Raw genomic sequence first — 11,855 nt, 5'->3', positions numbered from 1 at the left:
CATAAATCAGTAGTATTGGATGTCCCTTGTATGTGACATATAACTGTCTGATTTCTTTATATGTTTTACAAAATGGGATAAATGAGCCATTTAATTTAAACCCAGTTATGCTCAGTTTTGAGTATAAACACATTCATGCTTATCTTTTTTGAGAAACTCTTTGAGAGTGAATGAATATCTCATCAGACACATTTGTGCATTCTTTTTCAAAAGCAGCAGAGATTGAAAGAACTGTGGCGGTACAAATCTAAGGAAACAATACTGTAACTTTGGAGTTTGGGACCTATCCATGAAGAGATGTCTCAAATCAAAAATTTCATGACTTGAGAATGCAGATGATCTCCCTTAAAGCTTACTCTGAAAGTGTTTTTATTTTGTGTATCCCTGAAAAAGGTGATGGGGTACAAATTCAGTGACTGGCAAGGTTAATACAGGTCAGTATAATTCATCCTTAGGTGTTGATCAGTAGCATAGTTAAAAAGGAAAGAATTTGCTTTCAGTACTTGCAAGTAGAAAGAAACTTAAAGTTAGATTTAATTCAAGTTTACCAGAAGGTGGAGCTGGATAGTAAATCTAAACAATAGCTTGAAATGAATACATTTCAAGGATTATTCCAGTACAGAAAAATGAATGTGTTTGATGTAGCAGTAGTTTTCATGCACTGCAGTTCATATACTGCAACTGGCACCTATTACCTGGACAGAACTGAAATGATCAGAGCACCCACAAAACTGTACATTAATCATATAGTGATAATTTGAAAAAAGACTGCAGAAGTATGATTTGAAAATAAAGAAAATGAAATGCTAATTTCATTAGCATTGCATTCATTCATCCAATCCTCCAAAGTGCTGCAGTGTATGAATATTCTGGTAAAGACCACAAAATCTTAAACTGAGGCTGCAGGGGAAAGTAAACCTCAGACACTGAAACACACATGTCAAGATAAATAGCCTTATCAGCCCTATCATGGGCTATCTCTTAAAATTATATCCCAGGGTATTGCACATTTCCATACTCCTGTCCCACGTAGATTGCCATATTTCCATACAAATATTTCTTTGGGCAGATGAGACAGACATTTAACTTAATCTTTTTGTCCTGATGCATGAAAAATCTCTTTGAAAGAGCATCCTTCCCTTTGGATGGCCAGACTGCCTTTGCAGGATGTTCCCAAAGGTAGGCTTATTACATCTAACAAACTGTCCTTGCTGCAGGCATTCTGGTAGAGTCTGGAGGTGGGGTTGTGATGACGTGAAAAACCCATCCTCCTTTCAAAGTTGTCTTTCCCCAGTGGAAAGCTTTTTTTGCCCGAGTTATGAATCTTTTGCCAATCTTTCAGCATCAAACTCAGCTTGGGAAGTGTTCAGCTGGAGCATTTGCCACAAGTCAGGACCAAACATATTGAACTTTTGGGTTTGCCAGTGAAATATCATTTGAACAGGTTTAAGGGATAGGTGCATGCTCTGGCTTCCTCTTTTGAAAAGATTTCCTTAACCATGCACTATGGCCCAGTGGTGCTGGGCATCAGAGCAGCCCATGATGTGCCCCTTTGTTAGTGGTATTTGCAATGATGGGTGTTACTGCCCTTCAAAGGTACCAGGTAAACACCAGTATCAATCACAGATGAAGCCCAGAGTGAGAAGGATTGCAGGTGAGGTGACACTGAGGTGTTCTCACAATGGTCCTGTGCTCTTTCTTCAGTTCATCTGCAGATCACGATGGAAACCAGTTTGGGTAAGGAGATATCTGGAAAATAATGAAGAATTGGCACCAGGCTCAGGGCCCACATTCACTCCATTCTGACTTCAGACCATCTCAGAATAAAGAACTGTAAAAAACAGGCAAAAGATGTTTGCAGAGATTTTTTAGGAAAGTGATTTTCCATAGGCAGAAAGAATATGGTAAACCTTTTCAGGGGAAGAAATAATAAATACAGAGCTCCATTGTGTTCCATCATAACTGACACAAGGCTCATATGATTAATGATTAATGCCAGTCCAGTAAAGCCCTCCCAAATATGCCTCCCAAAGAAGGAAGAAGGCAAAGGGGTTAGGTCTTCAGCTGAGGTATCTGAAATAATTTAAATATGATCGTGTCTCACATGCTTGGTCTTAATTGTCTCCTCCTGAAAATTCAATACCTGCATTCATGCTCCTGGGCTCCAGGGATTCCAGAGCACCACACTGTCCCCACTGAAAGGAAATGAAAAATCGGCTGATGCTAACCAGACCCCTTCAGCAACTTTACCCATTTAAGTGCTGTATCCTGCAGAGTGATTAATGATTTTTTTCCTTCTACATCTAACAGCAAAGAAAGAAGGAAAGAAAGAATGTGTACTGTCGCTCACCTTCTAGCCAATAGACTACAAAGGCATAGCTTGCCAGGATATTCACTTTCCTCCTGAGTGTGATTTATTTTTCATGTGTATCTGATGTTGCCTCTTCCTTGGATGTGGTTGGAACCTGCAGCATCTTATCAGCAAAAGGTTTGGCTCACTATGTGACTAGTATTGTGCTTTCTTTGGGCCTTTTTAAAACTGCAACCTGAACCTGTTCACCAAGCCTTTATTAACATGTGTTTTATGGTACAGGTGTAATAATTAATCCAAATGGTTAGCAGATGTGGCTGTCTATCTCTGGGCATATCAGTTCCTACACACCACCCCTTAATCAAGCAGTGCCCAAGCAATGCCAAAGTAAATGAAAGAAAATAAATTCCACCAAGATATTTATGAGGGCCACCTGGATAGGGAAATACCTTGGCCTTTGCTGGTCCCCTGCTCCAGGTGGCTACAAAAGACTGAAGTCCCTCACTATATACTAGTCAAATCAATCTTGCAGGGAGCTGAAAATGAAAAGCTGTGCTTGGCTCACTAGTTTAACAATAATGAAATTTTGTACATGTGCTCTAAGGGAGTCTTCCCATTTCACCTTATTTATTTGAAATTTCCCTTCTTTTTACCAGTGCCAACACCTGATGGACTTCACATAATTCAGGTTGCTGGTTCCTGCCTCTGTTTCTGGCAAGCCAAAGCTAAGGATCTTCTTTGTGTTATCAGCTGGACTCCGGGTGTTGCTTTGCAAATCACGAAGGGAGATGCCAGATTTTTACATTCCTGCCATTTCCACATTTTTTTCCCAATTATTTATAGTCTTCACATGGCTAATTCCTGGCAGATTTTCATCACTTTCAGCTTCTGCTGGGACAAAAGGCTTTGCCTGTGAAGGGGTGGTTGTTCCAGCTGCCTCAAGAGCAGCCCATCCCTGGTGGAAGCTGCAGCCTCAGCCTCCTTACAGCATCATGGCAAAATGGACCTCCCACCCCTGGGAAAGTTCCACAAATCTGCTGCATCACATCCAGGTGCTACACTCCAAGAAACACCCCGAGAGTATCATGGATGAAAACCCAGGTGTCTTAGGATGCATTGAAAGCAGTGTGGCCACCAGGCTGAGGTGGGTGATTCTGCCTCTGCACCTGGAACTGATGATAAACCAACTGGATTAGTGCATCCAGCTCTATGGGCCTCAGCTCAGGAAAGACATGGACCTGCTGGAGTGAGTCCAGAGGGGAGCCACAAAGATGGGTAGAGGGCTGGTGTCCCTGCCATGACAAGGGTGTTGGAACTAGGTGACCTTGAAGTCCCCTCCAACCCCAAGCATTAGATGATTGCATGGGATGGGGGGATAAGTTGACCCCAGCTGGACATCAGATGCCTCCCCAAAGCCACTATGTCACTCCCTCCTCAGCCAGATGGAGCAGAGAAAATACAATGGAAGATGCATGGACTGAGATAAGGACAGGGGGAGACCACCTACCAATTACCATCACAGGGAAAGCATACTTCATTTAGGGAAGTTAGTTAAGTTTACTGCTAATCAAATCAGAGTAGGATGACAAGAAATAAAACAAAATCTTAAAAACACCTTTTTCCCACCTCTTCCTTCTTCACAGATTTTGTTTTACTTCTGGTTTTCTTTATCTCCTCCCTAAGAGCATCTCAGGAAAATGGGGAAAAGAGATTGAGGTTATAGAATCATAGAATAGTGGGAGTTGAAAGGGACCTTAAAGATCATTTAGTTCCAACCCCACTGCCATGGGCTGGGACACCCTCCACTACACCAGGCTGCTCAGAGCCCCATCCAGCCTGATCCTGACCACTTTGTGGGATGGGGCAGCCACAACTTCTCATCCAGGTATGGGGATTTCTCAGCCTCTGTGGGCAGATCAGTCCATCATACATTGTCCTCTGCTGCTCCTTCCTCCTTAGGGGGATGACTCCACACACTCTCCCCTTGCTCCAGTGTGGGATTCCTCTCATGAGAGATAGTCCTCCACAAACTTCTCCAGGATGAGTCCTTCCTCAAGAAGTGCTCCAGTATGGGTGTTTTCCACAGCGTGCAGTCCCTTCAGGCACAGAATACTCCAGCATGGGTCCCCCTTGGGGTCCAGGTCCTACCAACAAGCCTGGTGCAACAGAGGCTTTTCCCTCCATTGAATTCTCAGTGAATGAGAAGCAGTCAATGCTGGGAAAAAGCTGTGCATGACAGAAGAAATCATCTGACATCCTTATTGGTAGCTGTAAGTCCTTCTTATCCACATAACAAAAAAATGCAGTTACCAGTGCAGCTAGCTCCATCACAGGCATTGCTTAGTGCCTAACAACTATGATGCCAGGCTACATAGGCAAAATTGAGTGCCAAATGTAATATATAATTAAATCAAAGCTGATAATAGGCATGTGCCTTGGACTTCGAACATGTAAGCTAATTTCTTAATCAACCTATATAGGAAAAAGTTTCCTTTAGGTTGTTTTCTATCTATTTGGCAAATTTTGCCTAATAAGCCTGTATATTGACTGCTAACATAGATGGAAAGTTGAAGCAGGTGGATCACTGGAGTGAAGCTTAATGCACTGATTATCCTGATGCAGTTTAAAAATTTATTGAAACTTACAGGCAAACACAAGGGGTATTAAAAACTTTTTCAGTTTGAACTATTACTGCTTAAATTTCCCCACTATTTAGTCATGCTAGAGAGAAATTACTGAACAAAACCAAGCACATGATTCATGATTAAATCCATGAGACCTACTAGCTATCAGCTTTCCATTAACCAGTCTGAAACCCTATGCCAAGAAGTGTCACAATCTGCTTAGAACAGCAGTGAGGCCAGCCTCAACCAAATGGCAGCAGAAAAAACTCCCAAACTATGCTGATTTCATAACATATCTCCCCATATTTTCATCCCTGCTATGCAAGATCTGAATGTTGGAATGAATTGTCTTTGATAACATGGAGGTTAATAGCCCCAGGAGTCTGGAATCCCCTCTTTTCTTCTTAAAGAGGTTTTGGAATATGGATGTGCACAGAAGTGTGTTAAATGGATTATGCTTCCATTATTTTAACTTGTTTATTTGCAACATGAGAACAGCATGAAGTAAACACCTGGGAAGTTTCAACTGGAAAAGCTCAGATGTTCTTTGGTTATGAAGGCACAAAAATAGCATCCTTTTAGAACACGCATAAAAAAAATAATAATAAAAAAGAAGCTCAGAAAAACCATATGTTGTGAAACATGAAAACTGACTTTTTCTTGTGGCTTCCAAAAATATCCACTTCTGCCCTGAGACTAATGCCTGTTACAGTTTAGCCAAAACAGGGTCAAAGCAGGTGGTTTAAGATTAAAGTCCCACATCAAATTAGTTGTGATATTTGAGATCTGGCAAATACTCTCCAGGGCAAGTTGAATAAGAGCCCTTATTTTACACAACAGATTGGAGTAAATAAAAAGTGTGAGACAAACAAAACATCCCCTCTCTGTAATGAAGCGTTCCCTCCACCGCCCTGTCTCCAGGGAAGAAAAAGAAAAGGAAGACCAGCGGTCAGATGAAATACTTTATTGTGAAGGAAGCATGTGTCTGGCAGCTTCAGACATGCACATGAAAAGTAGACTGTTGGAACCAAAGGGTTTCTCCATATGTTGAACTCTGAGTCTCCCATTTCTTCCAGAAATGATTAGCTAAGGATATTTTCCACTTTTCAGTCAAAGAGAAAGCAAAATACTGCAGGGAGATGTTAGATGTTCCACTGGGAGATGTACATCTTCTTATCTCTCTCTATGAGTATCCCGTTCCAATCCTTCTTTTCCACCTGCCCCAGACCCTGGGCTGCTAAGCCAAGTTTGACGGGGATTATAGTTTCCTGAGCCTTCCTGTTGACCATTTATAATTACTGGCATGAGATTGCCTTTTATTTTTTTTCTTTTCTGTGCAACATTCTCAGGAGCCTGAGATTTATTTAAAAGCTATGTCAGTGGATCAGAAAACTCCTTAGCCAATTCTTTTAAAACTCCTGACTGCAGTGGACATTTGTTATTTGGTACCCTGAGGACAAAGCATGGATGTTGGAGATAAGACACTTGGCACAAAAGCAATGTATGCAGCTCAAACAAGGTCTGTCTATCATGTATTCATGGTAGAATGCACACAAGTCACACAGCTTCATCAAAATTTGTATCTTTGCTCCATTCACAAAGTTGTCAGTATTGCCTCCTTTGCTTGTTCTTGCACTTCTGAGAAGAGGAGGAGGATGGCTAAAGGTGTGGCTGGACACTTTGCTGGTTGCTGTCTTCCCATATTTCTACTTGTTTGTTTTTGTTTTGTTTTGTTTTGTTTTTTTTTCCCTAGGCCCTGGTTTTGGTGTTTTTCCTCCCCATTCATTCATATCCATGAAATGCACTTTGCAGAAGAGAGGAGAGGGGTGGTTGTGTCTCTGCTCACTGCACTCACCAGACATGCTGCTCCTTAAGTGCCAATGCAGATGTTCCAGACTGTTGAAGCTTTATGCTCTGCGTGAAAGATGGAAATTATGCAAAAACTCCGCCTTGGCCAAAGGACCACAGTAAAAAGCCTTAAAGATGAAAGGGAGAATTTTGGGCTTTGAAAACGGTGCTGTGAATTCTGGCAATCTTTAAAAATGTAAAATATGTACATATCTGTGTAAAAGCTTTCTGACAACACTGCTTATAAAGGGGAAAGTAGAGTGACTGATATAGGCAGATGCCTGTCTAAAACTGATAGGTTAAATAGTGGAGGCTGAGACAGAGCTTCTGGAATCAAAGATTAGTATGTTCTAAGTGGATTTATGTAAAATAGATCTTATCCAAGCAGCCTTGGATGCAAGGGTGATGAGGTACTAAATATAGTGCATAAAGCACTAGATGTATATACAGTATATACAGTATGTCAATAAAATAACCTTCAGTATGGAATTTCATTTGGTGTCACTATATGTTTTCATTCAGAAACTAGCATAATAAAAAATGAATGAAACTTATGTTAAGTATTTTAAAAATTAAATGATAAATTGGAAATACTATAAATCCAGACTCTTTCTTAAGTAACTGAGTTTTATCTGGAGCCCTGCATGGTTCAGTTTTCAGAATTAAACTATTTAGTATTAGTATCAATGTCCAAGGGAAAAAAAAATGCACTAACCACTGACAAAGACTGGATATGACACAAATATTATGGAGTGGGAGAAAAAAAAAAAGGCAGGAAGATAAAATAGTGATGCAGACCAGATTGCCTGGTGAAACAGATGCTAGAAACATATTAGGAAGTAAAGCCAATCTTCTGTTAAAAAAAAAAACCAAAAAAAAAAAAAAAAACCAAAAACAAAAAAAAAACCACCAAAAAAAACCACACCAAAGCCATACAGACAGAATATACTTAATGTGTACTCTGGATGGTAGTTGGGACCACAGTGAGTACACAGTCCACTAGGAGTTCCCTGAAGACCTGCAGAAAGGATTCCAGAGGGGAACTAGAAATGAGAAAATAGAATAGAGGTATGGTATTTGGTGACAATGTGGCCATAACATCTATATTCCCGGGTGTTCACAATCCAAGCTGGGGACATTGAACAGCAGAAAAAGTCTCATAGGATAATCTAGAGGATGGCTAAAAGTCTGGAAAACTTGCACCAGAGTAGACTATAAAAGAGCTCAGTTTCTTGAAGAATTTTATAAAAATGACTGTCCATATTTCTCCACATTGAGAACTTTTTTTTTGTTCTGTTTGGGATTTTTTTATCTATTGGATAAAGACATCAGAGCATCTAATGTCTGGAAATACAAATATGGTAACTTTTGGCCAAAAATAAGACACACATGTTTTTACCAGAGAGGGACAGATAATTACCAAAGGAATAAATGCAGTGACTATACGAGGTTCTCTATCACTGGGAATTTGAAAATTAAAGATTGGCTGTTTGTCTTAAAGATATGTGCCTTACTTCCAAAAGGAAGTAATTCAGGGAAGTAGTGGTCTGGTCTGTGCTCTCCTAGAGGTCAGGATCAACATGCAGGCTGCTCCCCTCTGGCTTTATAAACCTTGAATCTGTTCCTTAATTCTTTCATGGGGAGGTCTGTTCTTTTGGGCTTTGCTTTTCCTATTGAATTGAAATTAGACATGATTGCATTTGTAGCATTAATTCTCCCAGACAACCAATAAATCAGACACATATTTTGCTTGGGATGTTTAGTCCACTTTAGCCACAAAAAACGAAGGAGGAACTTGGACTGGAACATGGGTATTACAAAGGGAGGAAGAGATAGCTTTATGGGCTGTAATGAGATGACCTCATCCAACATTGCCTTCCTTAGATGTCAAAACTCTAATTGTTTGAGATTGTTGTTCTCTATTTGTTGTTTGCTTGTTTTCTTTTAATTGAGGCTAAACTTAAAAACAGAGTGAAAATTCACAATGGAGCCAAACAGAGCGAAGTCACAATGGAGCCAGAGCAGGATGAGCACTCTCTTTTCTTTTTTTCCCTGCTGGAAGTATCCCAGGATTTTAACTTCAAGTGGGTTTAATCTTATGACTCCAACCTCCCTGTAGCCACATGTTGAACCAATTGAAAAGCAACCAACAGGTAAATATCTCTATCACGGCACTGCTAATAATGTAGCAGACCTTTAGCAGAAGAGGAAACCCTTTTGACCCCTCTTGTGAAAGCTTTTCTGTGGCCTCGAGTTTGGTTGATTTTTTTCTTAAACTGTCATAACAAATGCAAGAAGCAGACACCTGCAAGAAGCTGATAACTCTACATACATCAACAAAGAGGGAAAGCAGAGGCAAATAGGTTTTATTTGGCTTTAACGGAGCACGAGGGAGAAATACAGAGAGAGGTTGACTGAAAAGGGCTTCAGTAGAAACCCATCAGCTCGTAATGTGAGAAAGTGCTTGCAAATGAACAAAAAGCCCATGGCCCTTTCCAAAACTAGGACACTTAGCCTGAAATATTCTACTTTTCCCCCATTGTTTCCTACCCTCCTGTGTTGAGGTCTAACCACAGAACAAGGCACACTGAGCCACACTGCCGTTCCGTGTATCCATCTGGAACATGTCAAGCCTTGGCAGCCTGCCCTTATGCAAAACCCTGAAAAGGGAAGGAGGTAACTGTTATGTATTTTTAAAACAAAAAATTCTCCATGGACTGCAATTCTGTCAGAATTTGCATTCTGTGAAGAGACAGGTTGTGTTCAGCATGTATCTAGGAAGCTCCCAAGAAAACTTGAATTGTGTGAAGAGTGTCAGAAGGAGATATCAGAAGCTGAAGAGATAATGTGGTCTTCGTGAGGCAAAGAATAAATGCATTAGGGTTATTGGAGACATCCTCCCTCAATTTAGACATAAAACACTTCTCCTGCCTACTTCTGGGCAAAAATTATTCATGAATGATGTAATTTTTTTCACATCAGACAATTAAAGAAATTATGAAGAATTTTGTTCCTATTGCTTAAAAATGTTTAGCCCTAGAAAAAAGTGAGACTATTGAAGGTTTTACAGAGCTATTTCTTAAAATTAAAATATTAGCCCCAGTTCTCAGACAAATTTTACCCTGATGCCATCTCATGTTCTAACTTTACTCCTATAGGACTGGGGATTTTTCATGGTCTTCCTTGTGCTGCTTTAAAGGGCTATGTTGTTTCATTAAATAACCACCTAAAGCTTCTAACAATAGAGAAGCATGTCCTTCAGGAGATGCAGGTAGTACTTATTTTGTTTAATGTATATACTCTAATTTTTATTTATACACAGTATAAAGTTTACATTGTCGCTGTTGTACGTATCTTCTGTAAGTCTTCTCCTGCTTAACAGAAGCCTGTAGGTTTTGTCTCATGTCCAAAATCATATAGGAAATGACAGCTTCATCGCTTCAGTAATGGGTGAGCTCAGGACTTAGAGGACACATCTCTAAGATCGCAGTTTTTTACCTTTTGTGCCTTGCTTCATCTTGGTAGTGGAAGGAAAAGTTCTTCACATGTGTTTAGATGTTAAGATTTTTTTTAGTTGCTTGTGTTGCCTTGTTTTCCCTTGCTGCTACAATTCCATTTCTTCATCAGGATTTACCACAACCTTAAAAGTCAGAGATGTCTAAGAGGCAATGCATATACAGAATTTTAATGTATAAATTTGAGAAGTGGGATTCTGTTCTAGCAGATAACTTCAGCTGCATAAGAATAACCTTTTGAAACACATTAAAAACAATTTCTACAATGCTTCTAAGCATCTCTACCCCAGCTCTTTGTTTCCATAGAACATCAGAAGAAATAAGGACTCCGAGCTGATCACATTTCACAGGTACTCTGTATCTGGGGGAAATTTCCAGGAAAAAAAACCCCATCATTTATCATCTTAGCATTTTTAGACATAAAAAGTTACACAAAAAGAAGTCTATCAATTATAAAAGAGGCTGAGGTAATGATTTCATATTTTATTCTAATTCCTGTTTTTAGGGAAATTAGAATTACAACTGTTGAGTCTGTGAGAAGACGCTCAGATTCACAAGACCACAGCAGTCTTTGGACCTTTCCTTCCTTCCTTCCTTCCTTCCTTCCTTCCTTCCTTCCTTCCTTCCTTCCTTCCTTCCTTCCTTCCTTCCTTCCTTCCTTCCTTCCTTCCTTCCTTCCTTCCTTCCTTCCTTCCTTCCTTCCTTCCTTCCTTCCTTCCTTCCTTCCTTCCTTCCTTCCTTCCTTCCTTCCTTCCTTCCTTCCTTCCTTCCTTTCTTTCTTTCTTTCTTTCTTTCTTTCTTTCTTTCTTTCTTTCTTTCTTTCTTTCTTTCTTTCTTTCTTTCTTTCTTTCTTTCTTTCTTTCTTTCTTTCTTTCTTTCTTTCTTTCTTTCTTTCTTCTCTCTTTCTCTCTTTCTCTCTTTCTCTCTTTCTCTCTTTCTTTCTCTCTTTCTTTCTCTCTTTCTTTCTCTCTTTCTTTCTCTCTTTCTTTCTCTCTTTCTCTCTCTTTCTCTCTTTCTCTCTTTCTTTCTCTCTCTCTTTCTCTCTTTCTCTCTTTCTCTCTTTCTTTCTTTCTCTCTTTCTTCCTCTCTTCCTCTCTTTCTCTCTTTCTCTCTTTCTCGCTTTCTCGCTTTCTCACTTTCTCACTTTCATTGGAAAGTGTGTTTATATTATTGGTGACAGTGAAGTTATGGGTTTTTTAACCAGTTGAGGTTTTGCTCCACAGTGGTTTTGGTTATTTACAACACAGCAAGGGATACATTGTGCCAGGGTACATTGACTATTGCCCTTTTTGATGGAAAAAGAGATTTCTGAGCCCCAAAGATTAGGATGTATCATCTTCTCTTGTGGCTCAATGTCCCTCCAAGGTTCTACCTTCAGTCAAATACATGGGTTTGTTATGTTGAGTTGCACTCATTATCCAAATGACACCATTCCCATCCCATCCCCTGACCCTTGACCTTTGTTTGAAATCTGTTTCTAAAAGGTAACCTGGTATATTTTTGTATTTCCGTGAAAGTTGTTGTGGTATTTTCTATTGCTCAGCACCCCACTAAATC

At 39.9% G+C, this 11,855-nt stretch overlaps 1 long non-coding RNA gene across 1 annotated transcript; it reads right to left on the bottom strand.

Annotated features, from left to right (window-relative positions):
- Positions 1–608: 608 nt before the first annotated feature.
- LOC136285865 (uncharacterized) lies at positions 609–2,522 on the bottom strand. The gene is made up of 2 exons (XR_010719578.1): positions 2,351–2,522; positions 609–1,749 (listed from the first exon to the last, which is right to left on the bottom strand). It is a non-coding gene; the product is annotated as an uncharacterized lncRNA (long non-coding RNA).
- Between the last annotated feature and the right edge of the window lie 9,333 nt (positions 2,523–11,855).

The sequence above is a fragment of the Chamaea fasciata genome, unplaced genomic scaffold, assembly GCF_029207755.1.
Source record: "Chamaea fasciata isolate MVZ Bird 193981 ecotype frontalis unplaced genomic scaffold, bChaFas1.0.hap1 SCAF_2, whole genome shotgun sequence".
Lineage (NCBI taxonomy): Eukaryota > Metazoa > Chordata > Aves > Passeriformes > Sylviidae > Chamaea > Chamaea fasciata.
This window is presented reverse-complemented; position numbering and strand designations above follow the sequence as displayed.